The 14,846-nt window shown below is 40.4% G+C and overlaps 1 long non-coding RNA gene across 1 annotated transcript in view; it reads right to left on the bottom strand.

Annotated features, from left to right (window-relative positions):
* The window catches only part of LOC309533329, a 16,473-nt gene continuing 1,627 nt past the window's right edge, over positions 1-14,846 (bottom strand). The window contains exon 2 of the long non-coding RNA XR_014220122.1: positions 1-307. This is a non-coding gene — a long non-coding RNA (uncharacterized lncRNA). The remainder of the gene's footprint in view (positions 308-14,846) is intronic.

Below are 14,846 nucleotides of genomic sequence, written 5' to 3'. Positions count from 1 at the left end.
TTATATTTGTCATTTGTCCTGTTTAATGGAAATAAAACAAAATTCCTCAAAAGGAAAAGGAACAAGCAGTTGGCAATGTCGAACCAAGGGTGACGCTATCGTGGTAGCACTGATGAGTCTTCAGCATGCTCTTCATTCACTCTCCAGTCCTCCTTCATGAGCCCAGAAAATCCTTGAAGAACTACTTGAGAATGATTTACAGATGGTATTTAACTCTTAGTAGACTTGCTAAGATGTATAAGACTGAATCAGGTAAGTGCTGGAGATGCAGTGATGTCGAGGGTACATTCTTTCATATGTGGTGGACCTGTAAAAGAGTATTGGGAAGTAATTTATAATGAATTGGAAAAAAAAGTTTAAAAGCACCTTTCCCCCCAAAAAACAGAGTCCTTTTTGTTGTGGATAATTCAGATGGAAATTCCCAGGTGTCAACAAAGGTTATTTATGTATGCCATTAGTGTTTTGTTAGCCCAAAAATGGAAAATGAGCAAGGTCTCAACCAAAGAAGAATGGCAATTTAAACTGATGGAATATGCGCGGCTTGCAGATCTAACTTAAAGAATAAGAGAACAAGAAGAACATTCGTTTAAAGAAGATTGGAAAATGTTTATTGAATATATGGGGGGAAATTGGGTACACTTGAAAACGCTGGCAGCACTAAGATAAATTCAACAGTGTAAATAATGAGAGGATTTTTGATACAAAAGAATGCAATTAAGAAGAGAATGCAAAATGAGAAAAAAGATAAAATTTTGGAAAAAAATAAAGGAAGGAGAGAAGAAACTGAGGGTGAAACCAAAGTCTCAGGAGATTTTGAAAGAAATAAAGCTATATCAAGTACAATATATGAAAATGATGAATCAGGAAATAGAATGGAAGATTAAACAGATGAGACAAAAGACATTTGAATCGGCAAATAAGTGTGGGAAATTGCTGGCTTGGCAATTGAAAAAAAGACAAAAATTAAATACCATTACGAATCTGGAAGTGGAAGGAAAGAATATACAGAATCCAGTGGAAATCAGAAAGTGCTTCCAGAGGTATTTCAAACAACTATATACACAAGAAAAGCAGAATGAAATGGACATTGATAAATTCTTGAAAATAAATGGACTACAAAAAAATTCCCAAGAAAATAAATCAATGCTGGATTACAAAATAACGGAGCAGGAAGTAGAAGGGGCCATTCAGAACTTGCAGTTGGGTAAATCTCCAGGACCGGATGGACTGACTTCTAGATACTACAGAACTTTGAAAGAATGGTTAATACAACCTTTAAAGGAAGTCTGTAATGAAATATTGGAAGGGAAAAGGGCACCAGAGTCGTGGAAGGAAGCTTACATCACACTTATACCAAAATCAGAGACTGAAAAGACGCAGCTTAAGAACTACCGCCCCATAACACTGCTTAATGTGGATTATAAAATTTTTGCAGATATTTTGGCCAGAAGATTGAAAAAGGTGTTAGCAGAAGAAATTCATAAAGACCAAGCGGGTTTTCTCCCAGGCAGACATTTGTCTGACAATACGAGGAATATAATTAATATTTTAGAAAAGTTACAAGTGAAGATTAATACTAAAGCAGTTTTGATCTTTGTGGATGTGGAGAAAGCCTTTGACAATATTTCCTGGAGTTTTATGAAAAAGAATTTATTGGGGATGGGAGTTGGTCAAGGTTTTGGGAATGGTATAGGTGCAATTTACTCAGAACAAAAGGCTAAATTAATTGTGAACAATGTAGTGATGGAAGAATTTAAGATTGAGAAAGGAACACGACAAGGTTGCCCAATCTCTCCATTGCTGTTTATATCGGTCCTGGAGGTTTTGCTAAATATGATTAGAAGGGACCAATTGGTAAAAGGTATCCAAGTGGGAACCAAACAGTATAAATTAAAAGCATTTGCGGATGATTTGGTATTGACTTTACAGGAGCCAGAATCAAGCACTAAAAGAGTATTAGAACTGATCCAAGAATTTGGTCAGGTAGCAGGTTTTAAGTTGAATAAGATGAAAACCAAAGTTTTAGAGAAAAATCTAAATGAGTTTGAGAGAGATAAGTTCCAGAAGGAGACAGGATTGATATTGGTTAAGAAAGTGAAATATTTAGGGGTTAATATGACTGCTAAGAATGTGAATTTATTTAAGGATAACTATGAAAAATGTTGGACGGAAGTGAAAAAGGATCTAGAAATATGGTCAAATTTGAAGTTATCGTTGCTAGGCCGAATCACTGTGATAAAAATGAATGTATTGCCAAGAATGCTGTTTTTGTTCCAAACATTGCAAATTTGGGACAAAATGGATTGTTTCAAGAAGTGGCAGAGAGATATCTCTAGATTTGTCTGGCAGGGCAAGAAGCCTCGTATAAAATTTAAAATATTAACAGATGCCAAAGAAAGAGGTGGATTTGCCCTGCCAGACCTCAAACTTTATTATGAAACAGCCGCATTTTGTTGGCACGCATATTTGTGGTATGACAAGGTTAAAGCACATAAAGCGTTTAAAAGCCACATTGTTAGAAAAGCACTGTTTAATGTTTGGGTAAGATATAAGGATTTGCTAGAAAGTAAAACCCCAAGATGGTTGTCACCAATGGAAGCAAAGGCTCAGAAAAAACTCAATATGGAGGCCAAATGGCCGAAGTATTGTGAAATTTTGGAACAAGAGGGAGACAGACTAAAATTGCAAAGTTTTGAAAAACTAAAAAATAAAGTGCGAGACTGGCTCCATTATTATCAAATAATGGAAGTTTATAATGTGGATAAAAAAATAGGCTTTCAAGTGGAAAAATCAAAATTAGAAACAGAATTGTTAGACTCTAAGAATTTGTCAAGAATGTATAATTTGCTGTTGAAATGGAATACACAAGATGAAATGGTGAAATCTGCTATGATTAAATGGGCACAAGACGTTGGATTATGATGGCTGACTGGTAAAAGTTATGGACCACAGGTATGAAGTTTACGGCATGTAATGCCTTAAAAGAGAATTTAATGAAAATGATTTATAGGTGGTACATAACACCAGTCAAGCTTGCAAAAATCTATCACCTGCCTGATAATAAATGTTGGAAATGCAAGACTGAAGGTACTTTCTTTCACCTTTGGTGGACATGCCCAAAGATTAAGGCATTCTGGGAAATGATCTATAATGAAATGAAAAAGTATTTAAATATACCTTCTTGAAGAAACCAGAGGCGTTTCTCCTGGGCATCGTCGGCCAATTGGTGCCAAAGAAGGATAGAACTTTTTTTTTTTTATATAAAATTTTTATTAGTTTTACAAAAGTTTTTATAACAAACAAACATAAAAGAAAAACAGACAAACAAACAAATATAATTTCAAAATGTCCTTTCATAGACTTCTTTCCTCGGACTTCCCCATACCTCCCCTTTCTGCATCCTCATGTCCAAATTTTATAGCAACTTATAAATGTTTTTTCCCATCCTAATTCATCATAGTCCTTTCTTAATCTGATCTTATATTACTGCAACCCTTTCTCTCTGTAAAATCTCGACATTCTAAGCTTCATCAAGTTTATAATAGTTCTTAAGATAAATCTTAAATTTCTTCCAATCTTCTTCCGCAGTCTCCTTTCCCTGGTCACGAATTCTGCTTGTCATTTCCGCCAATGTCATATAGTCAATCACTTTCATCTGCCATTCTTCCAAGGTGGGTAAATCTTGTGTCTTCCAATACTTTGCGATCAGTATTCTTGCTGCTGTTGTTGCATACATGAAAAAGGTTCTATCCTTTTTTGGCACCAATTGGCCGACAATGCCCAAGAGAAAGGCCTCTGGTTTCTTAAGGAAGGTATATTTAAATACCTTTTTCATTTCATTATATATCATCTCCCAGAAAGCCTTAATCTTCGGGCATGTCCACCAAAGATGATAAAAAGTACCTTCAGTTTCCTTACATTTCCAACATTTGTTATCAGGCAAATGGTAAATTTTTGCTAGCTTAACTGGGGTCATGTACCACCTATAGACCATTTTCATAACATTTTCCTTTAAAGCACTACATGCCGTAAATTTAATACCAGTGTTCCACAACCTTTCCCAGTCAGCAGACATAATATTATGACCAATATCCTGTGCCCACTTAATCATAACTGATTTAACTGTTTCGTCTTGTGTATTCCATTTCAACAGCAAGTTATACATTCTTGACAAATTCTTAGTATTGGGTTCTAACAATTCTGTCTCAAGTTTTGATTTTTCCACCTGGAAGCCAATTTTCCTGTCTTGTTTGAAAACCTCCATTATTTGATAATAGTGGAGCCAATCTTGTACTTTGGGTTTTAGTTTTTCATGGCTCTTTAATTTCAGTTTCTCTCCATCCTGTTCTAAGATCTCACAATACTTTGGCCATCCGGCTTCCATATTAACTTTCTTGTGGGCCTTAGCCTCTAAGGGTGACAACCATCTAGGGGTTTTGTTTTCCAACAGATCTTTATATCTCATCCAAACATTAAACAACGCTTTCCTTACAATATGATTTTTAAAGGCACTATGCACTTTGATTTTGTCATACCATAGATATGCATGCCAGCCAAATGCATTATTGAAACCTTCTAAGTCCAAGATATCTGTATTCTCGAGGAGCATCCACTCTTTCAGCCAGCAGAATGCTGCTGCTTCATAGTACAATTTTAAGTCCGGCAGGGCAAATCCCCCTCTTTCTTTTGCATCTGTTAATATTTTGTATTTTATTCTGGGCTTTTTGCCCTGCCAGACAAATTTCGCAATGTCTTTCTGCCACCTCTTGAAACAGTCCATCTTGTCAATAATCTGCAAAGTTTGAAATAAAAATAACATTCTAGGCAATACATTCATCTTAATCACTGCAATTCGGCCTAACATTGACAATCTCAAATTTGACCATATTTCTAGATCTTTTTTAATTTCTAACCAGCATTTTTCATAATTGTCCTTATACAGATTCAAGTTTTTAGATGTTAAATTAACCCCTAGATATTTCACCTTCTTAACCACCGTCAGACCTGTCTCTTCTTGAAACTTATTCTTTTCCATATCTGTTAGGTTTTTCCCTAAGACTTTAGTTTTTTGTTTATTCAATTTAAATCCGGCTACCTGCCCAAATTGTTGGATTATTTCCAACACTCTTTTTGTACTAGTGTTTGGCTCCTGCAAAGTCAATACAAGGTCATCTGCGAACGCTCTTAACTTATAGTGTTTAGTTCCGACCTGTACACCTTTAACTTGCTGGTCATCTCTAATCATGTTCAGCAACACCTCCAGGACCGAAATAAAAAGCAATGGGGAAATTGGGCACCCCTGTCGTGTTCCTTTTTCTATCTTAAGTTCCTCAGTTATTACATTATTTACAATCAGCTTAGCTTTTTGTTCGGAATATATTGCACCCATACCATTCTCAAATCCTTGTCCTACCCCCATCCCATGAAGATTCTTTTTCATAAAACTCCACGAAATATTGTCAAAGGCTTTCTCCGCATCCACAAATATCAAAACTGCTTTAGTATTTATATTCACCTCTAACTTTTCCAAAATGTCTATTATGTTCCTAACATTGTCTGAGAGGTGTCTTTTTGGGAGAAAGCCTGCTTGGTCTCTGTGAATCTTCTCCATCAATACTCTTTTAAATCTTTTTGCTAAAATGTCTGCAAAAATTTTGTAATCCACATTCAATAACGAAATTGGGCGGTAGTTCTTCAGTTGAGTCTTTTCAGTCTCTGTCTTTGGTATGAGTGAGATATATGCTTCTTTCCACGATTCGGGTGCCTTTTTTCCCTCTAAGATCTCGTTACAAACTTCCTTTAACGGTTGTATTAGCCATTCCTTTAAAGATTTGTAATATCTGGAAGTCAGTCCGTCTGGCCCTGGAGATTTGCCCAATTGCATATCCTGAATGGCACCCTCTATCTCTTGTTCTGTTATTCTCTGGTTTAACTCCACCTTGCTATGATGAGAGATTTTTTGTAATCCATATTTATTAAGGAATTTATCTATGTCCTCTTCATTTTGTAATCCTTGGGAATAGAGTTTTTTAAAATAACTCACAAAGCAATTTCTTATCTCGTTGGGTTTAGATATATTTTTTCCATCCACTTCTAGACTTGTGACTGTATTTAATTTCTGTCTTTTCTTAAGTTGCCATGCCAGAAGTTTACCACATTTGTCTGCCGACTCAAATGTCTTTTGTTTCATTTGCTTTATTTTCCATTCTATCTCTTGGTTCATCAATTCCATATATTGTGTTTGATACAACTTAATCTCCCTCAAAATCTCCTGGGACTTTGGTTTTGATCTTAATTTTTTCTCTCCTTCTTTTATCTTTTCCAAAAATTTTTCCTTTTTCTCATTCTGTTTTCTCTTCTTTATTGAGTTTTGTTGAATCAAAAATCCTCGCATCACAGCTTTACTTGCGTCCCAGATCACTCTTTTTTCCACATCGCCCTTTAGATTGATTTCAAAATAGTCCTTTAGAGTTTTTTGGGCCTTCATGTGGATCTCTCTATCTCGAAATAGGGTGTCATTCATTCTCCATCTGAACTGACCAGTTATTGTAGATTTCATTTCCATCTTCACGGCGTTATGGTCGGAACAGGTTTTTGGGCAGATTTCTACCTTCTTAATCTTCGGAGCCATTCCACTAGTAACCCAGATTTGGTCGATTCTGGTCCAGGTCATCTTTGCATGGGAGAAAAAGGTTCCCTCTCTTTCAAGAGGGTTCCTTGTTCTCCAAATGTCTATTAAGTCCATATTTTCAGTCATTTCGAAGAAAGTCTTCGGGAGTCTCCCTTCTTTAGTAAGAGTCAGTCTTTGTGTCTTGTCCATGTTTGTAGAAACTACACCATTCATATCTCCCATAATTATCATATTGTATTCCAAATAATCCGTCAAAGTTTCATGGAGTTTTTTGAAAAATTCTGCTTTTTTTATGTATGCTACGACAGCAGCAAGAATACTTATTGCAAAGCACTGGAAGACACAAGATCTACCTACCCGGGAAGAATGGCAGATGAAGCTGATGGATTACATGGAGTTGGCGGAAATGACTGGCAGAATCCGAGACCAGGGAGAAGAGTTGGTGGAAGAAGATTGGAAAAAATTTAAAGTATATTTACAGAAATATTGTAAAATTAATGAATGTTAGAAGGAAGCTGGAAAGAAGGTATATGGCTTTAGTAGAAAGGTTATTAAGAATTAAGTAAAAATAGATTGATTATGGGTAAAGGTGTAAAATTTAAGGCTAAATTGTGCTAAGATAAATTATGGAACTAAATTTGAGAAAGAGGGAAAGGACTTGCTGAAACAACTAATTGAACTAGAATACAAAAAGGGAGGTGTGAGGAAGTCAAGGAAATAAGCAAATGAAAGATAAGGACATGAAAATATTGGTTTTCTCTCTTTTTTTCTCTTCTTTTAATGTTTTTGCTTTTTAAAAGTTTTTCTTTTTTCTTTTTTTAATGTCTTGATGTATTGTAATTGTTGGGTTTTTTACTGTATTTTTTTTCTTCTTTATTTACTTTTGAAGTCTTGTAACTTTTTATTGTTTGTTTTTCTTTTATCTGTATTTGTTAAACCCTAATAAATATTTTGATGGAAATAATAATGGAATACTGAATGGTTTAGTTTATTTAAAATATGCAGGGATTTATGGTATGCAAAATGAACCATGGACAGAGAAGAAGGGAAGTCATTGATATTTTAAGTTTGTCTAAATTAATATTCTAAATTGTAGAACAGAAAATTTAATAAAAATTATAAAGAAAATCCTGCTCCTGGTGTGCCAGATGGGCAGACATGGAAAGCTGACCAGGATTAAATAGGGGACCCAGTATTGATAGTATCCTGGCTATGTGTTCCCCACATTTACTAATTTCAGAAATTATGGGGAGAACCTGGCACCCAGGAATTTTAGGGGATCCTTGCCCCCAACAAACCCATAACTATATTCTGCCCTTCCTCCCAAAGGGTGGCAAGAGTTACTCAGTTAATGTATTTTTATTTTTTTTGTGGTTTTATATTGTAGACAGATAGCTCAGTCAGCAGAGCGTGAGACTCTTAACCTCAGGGTTGTGTTTTCAAGCCCCCATGTTAGGCAAAAGATTCCTGCCTTGCAGGACCCTTGTGGTCCCTTCCAACTCTACAATTCTATGGTTCTGCGGTATCAGCCCTGTGATCCTCGGATGAAGGGCGGTATATAAATTTAATTAATTAATTTCAATTCTGGCAGGTGCAGCCAGCAGGATTGCATATAACTGCCCCAAACACCATCACAAAAACCCCCCACGATGAGTGTCTGGAAGGGCCCTGAGGCAACATCTCCTCAAAAGCTGGCCAGCCTGGCAGTTGAATTTTGCTTCAACAGTGGCAAGAAGAAAATGTCCTCCCCTGCACCTGCGGGCAGCACACTTGAGCACAGCATGCAAGCCAGGCTGTGTGACATACAGCTGTCTCCCATTCCCTGTCCTTTTGGCATTTGCAGCCCTAGGTATTTCATTTCCCGCTAAATAAAACATAGAAGCGGAGGTGGCATCACTGCATAAAACAAAGCGCAAAGGTGATCTTCTGTGTGTGGTGTTTGCCAGAGCCTGCGGTCCTCTTCCTCTGGAACTGCTAATTAGGATTACCCTAATGAGCTTTGTGGGCTGGAGCCAAGGAGAGAATTGATTTCACATTAAATCAGGGGTTGGAAACTACAACTCCCCTCACCCCAACCATTGGCCATTGTGGCTGGGGCTGTTGGGAGTTGGAGTCCAGTAAATCCAGAGGGCCACAGCTTCCCCATCATTTGGAAATGTGGTTTTAAGGAGCTTAAACTAGTCAGTTTGTAGCCTTTCCATATTCTCATTAGGAAAATCGTTTGGATTAGTGGATCCATAGGACCCAAGTGATGTAATTCTGGTTTTACTGGCTCGGGAATCGAGCGGCTGCCCAACTATTTCCTTCGGTCACACCCTGCTGATGACACTTTAATAGGGGACTGGAATGTCACTGAGACACATTTGTTCCTTAAGGCACTCCAGTTGTGTGGTCATTTAAGGCAAGTCCCAGGAAGCACGTTTCAGCCAGCTGTTGTCTGGCTCCCCCCATTTGGTCTGCAAGGCTGTTTTGTGGAAACCACGTCCCCTGCCCCACACCTATGTGATGTCAGGTATGGGGCAGGCAGTGGCATGGCTGCAGAAAGCAGGATTGAACCCCTCACATGTTACCTAATTCATGTGGGGAGTTTGATCCTGCTTGATTTGAGCACGCCACCCAAGAGAAACTAGCTGGCATGCCCAAACCTTGTGGGAAACAGGATCGGACTCCCCAGGTATCAGCTGATGTTCAAGGAATTCAATCCTGCTTGGATAGAATCTCCCCTGCCCATCCCCAAGGACCAACTGTGACAGGCAGACAAGGCAACCCACTTGTTAATCTCCCAACATCCATGTCACACCAGGTAATTGGCATGTCCAAGTTGGCTCACCAGGATTGGTTGGGGGAAGATAAAGATTTGATCTCGCCAGGCCAAAAACATTCCCCACCTCTTACATAGAAGGAGATGACCAAGCCCTACTCTTACCTCCTAAAGGTAAAGGTAAAGGACCCTTGGATGGTTAATTCCAGTCAAAGATGAATGGGGTACGGCGCTCATCTTGCTTTACAAGACGAGGAAGCCAGCGTTTGTCCACAGACAGCTTTCCAGGTCATATGGCCAGCATGACTAAACCACTTCAGGCGCGACGGGACACCATGACGAATGCCAGAGCACATGGAAACGCCATTTCCCTTCCTGCCACAGCAGTACATATTTATCTACTCACACTGGCATGGTTTCGAACTGCTAGGTTGGCAGAAGCTGGGACAGAGCAACGGGAGCTCACCCCGTCGTGTGGATTTGAACCGTTGACCTTCTGATCGGCAAGCCCAAGTGGCTCAGTGGTTTAGACCACAGCACCACCTGCATCCTCGCCTAAAATATCCTGCCAGCATTTCCCTTTGGCAAAGGCACCACGTTGCCCATACAGCAGCACAAGTCAACTGGTATTCCTCATGCAGTCGGATTTGCTGATGATCATCCTGAGTCTGAAGCAGACCGGTATATTGGCTTCACTTTGTCCAGATCCAGAACCCAAAATACCCACTTATAACTTTGTTAAAGAATAATAATCCTAACCTATTAGAGTTGCTGGCCAGCCATTCCCGTTTTTAGGCAGACTGATTGCTAATAGTCCAGACTGGTGACTAACATTTAGCTGAGGGTGGTGACTAACATTCCGTCAACATAAAGTAATGACAGGAGATGATCTTCTGATAGCTGGGAATTTCACTCATGTGCTTGGAGAGACACGCTTCAGAGTTTTAACCTAGTGACACCCTTCCCATTGAAGAGGGTGTGGGCAGAGTTGGGGGCCCCCACAGCAATGCACAGTTTTAAAAGAAAGAGCAAAAGCAGTTTCTGGCTACTGCCAGGAGAGAAAAGAGCCGAAAGATGTCCTCTACCTTGGTCCAGATGGGATGTGTGCTAGGCCAGGAGTAGTCACTGTGGCACCCTCCAGAAGTTAGAATCATCGATTTGTACAGTTGGAAGAAGCCCCAGGGGTCATCTAGTCCAACCCCCTGCAGTGCAGGAATCTCAGCTAAAGCATCCATGACTCCAGCTCCCATCAGCCCCAGCCAGCATGGCCAAAGATCAGGGATGATGGGAGTTGAATGGCAAAACAGCTGGAGCCCACCATGTTATCTACCCCTGTACTATACAGTGCATTTGCTGGTGGTATGTGTTGCTATATTTTTGTATCACTACCAAAACAACAAACAAACAAACAAACCACTGCAGATGCTGATGGTACCCCTTTTCAGGGGTCACCTCAGTGGTACCCCTTGCCCTCACACTTTCCTTAAGAGGCTACATTCACTCCAGTGTCCAAGTATCATTTCTCTGGTTCCAGAACCAATGTGTGCAACCCTCCTTGCCTGTTCTCTAGTTTGAAAAACTGGAGGACTGATTTCCTTTTAGTAATTTCCTGTTCTTTGTTATTTGTTGTTAGCTCTTGTTTTGTATTCTCTTTAAGCGCCAATAAAATAATACAGAATGTACATCCATAATATTAAAACACATAACAATATAAAAAGAGGCCTTGCCAGCTTCCTGAGCATTAAAACACAATTTCCCTTGTGCATCTCTGACAACTTCAATTCTAATATTATTTTGCCTTTCTAAAATCCAATTTGCCAACATCTGTGATGTAGGAAAGAGAAGTTACCAGAGACACCAGCAGCTTCAAATCCAGCTTGATTTCAGATGAATTAGAGACCAAATTTATCCCATACAGCAGGATCCTGAAAGGTTAGTTCGATACTGCCTCTCTGGTCACAATTATACAGGTATTTACAATGTAAACCATTTCCTAAATCCAGGGAAGCCCCTACAATAGCTTGAATTCCTGCCTGAGCTCTGATTCTGTTTTCATTATTCCGTTGGGTTTCTTCACTGGCCTGTAGAAAATCTGGGGACCTCTTTCATCATTGGAATTTGGACTCTCCCCCTCATTCAGTACTTTCCCAAGATATGTTTATTAAACCATTGTTTGCTGCCTTTTCTTCCCATCTGTGCTGTAGAACAGGAAAAGTGGAGTGCTGACTTGAAGCCTCCAGAGTTCCATTGAAAGACTCCAGATTGGGGTTTCAACAATTTCAATTACCGTATTTTTCGCTCTATAACACGCACCCGACCATAACACACACGTAGTTTTTAGAGGAGGAAAATTTGTAGGCATGCCACCCATAGGCATTCCCTCCATAACACGCACAGACATTTCCCCTTACTTTTTAGGAGGAAAAAAGTGAGTGTTATGGTGCAAAAAATACGGTAGGTGACAGGCTGAGATCATTTCCCTGGCAGATAGCAAGTGGGTTTTCAGCATACTCATCCACTATCAGCACCCTTGGATCTGAAGGGGTTGAATTGAGAAAGATAATTATTCCTGTAAGTCCATCTCTTTAGTATCCATATTGGTGTAAAAGCAGGTTTCTGAGTTCAAATTCTGATCTTGGTGAATGTCAGTAAATGGTTACTGAATCTGATGGGGACTTAGTAAACTCAGACCTATCCCTGTCTTGATGTACGTATCTTCAAACCATCACCACCGTCAGTTTCTTTGCTGGTAGGTCTTATTGGTGGGGCTACAGTCAGAATTCCTGTTTCTGCCAACCCAACCAGTGCCACAATTAAAGCATTCAAAGCCCAAGCTACATTTTACAATGCTATAACCATGTTAAAACTGGAAAGTATCCTTTGGGCAAGATGGTCTTCTAAGTGTTCCTTATCAGTTAAACACTGAGCTAAAACAGCTGTTCTCCCAGTTCCTGTCCTCCAGTTAAAAGATATGGCTTTTAAGCCTACATAGAAGTATAACAGATATGCTCTTTGCCTGTATATACCAACTGACCTTAACTGCTGAGCCAGCTGACTTTAAAACTTTAATACTATTCAGGATGAAAACAAATTAAAGCTAGAACAGACTGCTGGGCTCAAGGGCAAGCTGCCTTATTCGTTGCCATCTTCACCTGAAGGCTAGCCAAAGGTATAAATTACAGACAAGTAACTAGCACCCTATAGACCACTGGTTCCCAAATTCTTTTGCCTCTTCCTGTCCTCTCTTTCCCAGAGGAGGCACTAGTCCAACAGTTTGCTATTCAGATTGTTACTTGTTAGGCTGCTACAAATATCACAATGCCTTCAAAGTGTTGGACAGCTAAGATGGATATCATACATCCATAAAATATGAAAATAATTGTGCCTAAAGATGGATGGGTTTAAAAGTGTATTGGGGAGATAAGGCCTTGTGGTTGGAAGTGGTAATAATTTTGAATACCCTTTGCTGGAAACCCAGAGGGTTTTCTCATGGTAATAGGCTTGTAGCTCAGGATGTTGTTGTTGTTTAGTCGTTTAGTCGTGTCCAGCTCTTCGTGACCCCATGGACCAGAGCACGCCAGGCACTCCTGTCTTCCACTGCCTCCCGCAGTTTGGTCAGACTCATGTTTGTAGCTTCAAGAACACTGTCCAACCGTCTCATCCTCTGTGGTCCCCTTCTCCTTGTGCCCTCCATCTTTCCCAACATCAGGGTCTTTTCCAGGGAATCTTCTCTTCTCATGAGGTGGCCAAAGTACTGGAGCCTCAGCTTCAGGATCTGTCCTTCCAGTGAGCACTCAGGGCTGATTTCCTTAAGAATGGATACATTTGATATGGATACGTAGCTCAGGATAGCCCCCTCCTTAACCTGTAGGCCCAGGTATGCACGATTTTATCCATGCCTATGGCCAGTGTTAGTCTGCACACGTATCTTTCAAACGGATTGCCCTCATTCATTGGGATTAACCGAGCAACCCAAAACCCCTGAATAAGCTGGAGATGTCCTTCCACCCAGCTCTGATGGGCCCTGCCATCAGGTAGGCTCCACCACTGTTCTGTCTGCTGAAAGCACAGATGTGGGGAAGCTGCTGCTGGCGGGATCCCCACTTTTTGGAGCCAGCATCCCCCCTACCCCAAATTGGGGAGGGTGGGGAGGAGGCAGAGCAGAGCGGAGCTGGCAAAGGATCATCTGGGTCCCAAGCTAGTCCAGCCGCCAGCAACTAGCGGTGTGGAGCTTGAAGATGCAGCCTTCTCCTGCTCCACCCTGCCTTCTTCTCTGGTCGACACAAGAAGCAGGGCTTCAGATCTGCCGCTCCTTGAAACCTGCTCCTGCCCATCAGATGTTATGATTGCATCCTATGTTGTTCTCTTCTGTTCTGACCTGACTGTGCAGTACAGTGGTACCTCGGGTTACATATGCTTCAGGTTACATACACTTCAGGTTACAGACTCCGCTAACTCAGTGCTTCAGGTTAAGAACTTTGCTTCAGCATGAGAACAGAAATCGTGTTCCGGCGGCACAGCGGCAGCAGAAGGCCCCATTAGCTAAGGTGGTGCTTCAGGTTAAGAACAGTTTCAGGTTAAGTACAGACCTCTGGAACGAATTAAGTACTTAACCCGAGGTACCACTGTACTTTTATCAGATGTGCTTTATAATCCTACTTTGCAACGGTTGCTTAGACAAGTGCCATTTATTCCAGCCTTGGTGCTTGAAGATATGTGCTTTACCACCTGCCTGTTACACCTTTGCCAATCCTTGCTAATAACATAGGGCAAGGAGATGGCTCACCCAGCCACATCTCTGCTTGCTGCACACCTGAATTGACATATGAGGTCAGGTGTGGGATGGAGAGATGCAATTGGGGGGAGGGAACAATCTAGCAGGCCAAATGGCCTGCAGGCTGGATGTTCCCTGCCTCCGAATAGATTATTTGAATCTGTAGATAAATAGCTTAGTCATGCTGGCCACATGACCCGGAAACTGTACACCGGCTCCCTCGGCCAATAAAATGAGATGAGCACTGCAACCCCAGAGTCGGCCACGACTGGACCTAACAGTCAGGGGTCCCTTTACCTTTACCTTTTTATTTCATTCTAAAATAGTAAATGTAGCCATGTTGGCCCATATGAAAAATGCAAAAATCCATATTAAGGCAAAGCTTTTATAGGTCTAGACCAGTGTTGTCCCAACCTTGTCCCAACCAGCTGTTTTCGGACTAAAATTCTCATCATCCCTGCCCACTGGTCTTGCTAGCTAGGGATGATGGGATTTGTAGTCCAAAAACAGCTGGAGACTGGTTTAGACCAAACAGAAGGTCACAAAATACTGTGGAGGCTTTTGGGTTCTCCAGAACTCTTCATGATACTAAAGGGGAAATAAAATGATGATTGTGGGAGACGGGGAAAAAACCAAAAAAGGCAGGGTGTAGACACCTGTCTCTGCATCCAGTAAGAATC

The sequence above is a fragment of the Podarcis vaucheri genome, assembly GCF_965113315.1.
Source record: "Podarcis vaucheri genome assembly, chromosome: 5".
Lineage (NCBI taxonomy): Eukaryota > Metazoa > Chordata > Lepidosauria > Squamata > Lacertidae > Podarcis > Podarcis vaucheri.
Note: the sequence above shows the minus strand (reverse complement) of the source record. Positions and strands in the feature narration are given on the sequence as shown.